Here is a 3689-nt window from a genome sequence, read left to right as displayed (position 1 = left end):
AGAATCAAATACTGTTTAAATAAATTAATAAATGAGGAAAATGTGTTTCATATTCACTCCATGTATTTGCCATTTCTAGGGCTCTTCATTCATGTAGGCTTAAGTTTTCATCTTGTATCATTTCTCTTTAGCCTGAAGAAATTCCTTCATTTCTTGTGTAATAGGTCAACCAGTGATGATTTTTTTGGTTTTTCTTATCTTAAAATGTCTCTATTTTACTTTCAGTTTTGATTAATATTTTCACTGGATATGTAATTTTAGGTTGACAATTCCCCGCCCTCCCCCCGCCCCCCCAGTATTTTAAAGGGATTATTCTATTGTCTTCTGACTTTCAGTATTTCTGATAAGAGATAAACAGTCATTTTTATACTTTGTTTCTCAGAATCATTTTCTTCCTGGTTTAAGATTTCTCTTTTAACCATAGTTTTCTAGCAATTATGATAAAGTATTCATTGGTATGTCCTTCATTATACCTACTGGAAGATCCTTGAGCTTTTGGATTTGAAGTTTATATTTTTTGAGTTAACCTGAAAAATTATCAGCCTTGATCAGGTATTTTTCTATCTAATATTTTTATCATCTTCCCCTTGGGCTCCAGTTCAGCATATTTTTGAATATTTGATATTGAATCACAAGTCACTAAGGTTTTTTTCATTACTGATGACAGCAATACCATACGCTATGTAATTACTGTAGAAAATTCAATGGATTCACAACATTGAGTGTATATGTATAAACATAAAATGTAGTTATTTACTTATTGTGGTAGGCAACTTCTGATGTAGATTACCAAATCTCTGCCTCCTTGTATTCCCACTCATATCATTCCCCTTACCTTGAGTATGCTGGATCTGGGAATTTGCTTCCAGTGAACGGAATACAGCAAAATCAAATAGAAGTCACCTCTGTGATTAGGTGACAATAGACTCCTCCACTGGCTTGCATTCATTCTCCTTGTTCATTACAGTAAAGCAAGTTACAACATGGAGGAGCCCACAAGTCAATAAACCAAAGATAGTTCAGTCACTCAGTTGTGTCTGACTCTTTGTGACGCCATGAACTGCAGCATGCCAGGCCTCCCCGTCCATCACTAACTCCTGGAGTTAACCCAAACTCATGTCCATTGAGTTGGTGATGCCATCCAACCATCTCATCCTCTGCCATCCCCTTCTCCTCCTGCCTGTAATCTTTCCCAGCATCATGGTCTTTTCAAGTGAGTCAGCTCTTTGCATCAGGTGGCCAAAGTATTGGAGTTTCAGCTTCAACATCAGTCCTTCTAATGATAGGCTCTGACCAAAACCCAAAGAGGAACTGATGCCCTCTGTCCAAAGCCTACAAGGAACTGAAACCTGCCAGCAACTATATGAATAAGCTTGGGCATGGATCCTTTCCCAGTTGAACTTTCAGGGAAAAACTTGAGCCTCAACTACCATCTGAAAGCAATCTTTCTCATTTAGAGGGCCCAGATAAGTCATGGGTAGATACCAGAGACATTATGACATAAGCTGTTGTTTTAAGTTGCTAAATTTTGGGGCAATTTGTTGCACAGCAATGGATGACTAACACACTTTTCCTGTGTAGCATTTTTAAACTTATTACCTTCTTCCTTTATTAGCTGTTATAAATAATGCTGTAGAAATAGCCATGGGCACATACTACATATTTAGAAAGGAATTTTCATAAGTAAAAATGATGAGTCAAAACATATGAGCAGTATGCATTCTGATAGTGCATATAAAAAGTTTTGGGAATGATAAGAGAAGATTAACATGTATATGCATAAGAATGAGACACAAATTCATGACGTAGTCCATGTTTTTTAAACCTCAATTTATCTCTATTATTAAAAATTACTTGCTTTCTGGTGATTTACTATCTAAACACAGAAGCATATATTATCTACATGATATATATTTTTATTTATACACTTGTATATGTAGATCTTTTTTTTTCTCATTTATGTCACCATGGATTTATTTATTATAAAAAGTTACTTCTAGTGTTTTACAGTTTATAAACAATGTTGTTGTTCAGTTGATAAGTTGTGACCAACTCTTTGTGACCCCACGAATTGCAGCATGTTAGGCTTCCCTGTCCTTTACTATCTCCCAGCATTTGCTCAAATTCATGTCCATTGAGTTGGTGATGCTAACTGTCTCATCTTTTGCTGTCCTCTTTTCCTTTTGCCTTCAATCTTACTGTACATTTTTTGAAATATAAATTCCATACTCTTTTTACAAAGGAGTGAAAGCAATTCAGTGAAGGAAGGGTAGCCTTTTCAACAAATGGTGCTAGAAAAGGGGCCATCTACAGGTAAGGAAATTACGCTCAAGTTAAACCTCAGATTAACTCAAAGTTGACTATGGACTTAAATCATTAGCTCAGTCAGTACAGAATCTGTCTGTAATGCAGGAGACCTGGGTTTGATTCCTGGGTCAGGAAGATCCCCTGGAGAAGGAAATGGCAACCCACTCCAGTATTCTTGCCTGGAGAATCCCATAGACAGAAGAGCCTTGAAGGCTACAGTTCACGGGGTTGCAAAGGTCAGACATGACTTAGCGACTAAACCACCACATAAAGTGTTAGTAAAAACAGAAAGAAAAGATTTTGACATCTACGACTAGGCAGAGTCTTTAGATCTGGCACCAAAACACAATCCATAAAAGAAAAATTTGATAAATTGGACTTCATCAAAGTTAAAAGATTTTCCTCTGTGAAAGTCCAGGTTGAAGAAGATGAAAGATAAGCAATAAACTGTGGAAATATTTGTAAACTACATATTCAGCAAAGGACTAGTCTCCTGAATATATAAAGAACACTCAAAACTCAATAGCAAAGCAAAACAAATACTCAAATTAGAAAATATGCAAAAGACACAGATTTTTCAATGAAGACGATATGCAGATGGCAAATAAGCACATGACATGATATTTAACATAATGAACCAGCAGGGAAATGTATATTAAAACCATAATGAGGTATCACTACATACAGATCAGAATGGTGACAATAAAAAATAGTAACATTATCAAGGGCTAGCAAGGATGTGGAAAAACTAAACCACTAATACTTTATTGATGGAAATGTAAGATGATATAGCCATCTCTGAAAACAGCTGGTCAGTTTCTTATAAAACTAAACATGAAATTACCTTCAGTTCAGTTCAGTCACTCAGTCATGTCTGACTCTTTGCAACCCCATGAATCGCAGCACGCCAGGCCTCCCTGTCCATCACAAACTCCCGGAGTTCACTCAGACTCATGTCCATCGAGTCGGTGATGCCATCCAGCCATCTCATCCTCCGTCATCCCCTTCTCCTCCTGCCCCCAATCCCTCCCAGCATCAGGGTCTTTTCCAGTGAGTCAACTCTTCACATGAAGTGGGCAAAGTATTGGAGTTTCAGCTTTAGCATCAGTCCTTCCAATGAACACCCAGGACTGATCTCCTTTAGAATGGACTGGTTGGATCTCCTTGCTGTCCAAGGGACTCTCAAGAGTCTTCTCCAACACCACAGTTCAAAAGCATCAATTTTTCGGCGCTCAGCTTCCTTCACAGTCCAACTCTCACATCCATACACAACCACTGGAAAAACCATAGCCTTGACTAGACGGACCTTTGTTGGCAAAGTAATGTCTCTGCTTTTGAATATGCTATCTAGGTTGGTCATAACCTTCCTTCCAAGGAGTAAG

General features: G+C 37.6%; 1 non-coding gene across 1 annotated transcript; it reads left to right on the top strand.

The window, feature by feature from the left end:
• Window positions 1–1717: 1717 nt before the first annotated feature.
• Window positions 1718–1820, top strand: LOC112442482 (U6 spliceosomal RNA). Its single transcript, XR_003030569.1, has one exon. It is a non-coding gene; the product is annotated as a U6 spliceosomal RNA (small nuclear RNA).
• Window positions 1821–3689: the final 1869 nt, after the last annotated feature.

The sequence above is a fragment of the Bos taurus genome, chromosome 18, assembly GCF_002263795.3.
Source record: "Bos taurus isolate L1 Dominette 01449 registration number 42190680 breed Hereford chromosome 18, ARS-UCD2.0, whole genome shotgun sequence".
In the NCBI taxonomy this organism is placed as follows: domain Eukaryota; kingdom Metazoa; phylum Chordata; class Mammalia; order Artiodactyla; family Bovidae; genus Bos; species Bos taurus.
The sequence above is the reverse complement of the archived record's forward strand: the minus strand, read 5'-3'. Positions and strand labels throughout refer to the sequence as shown.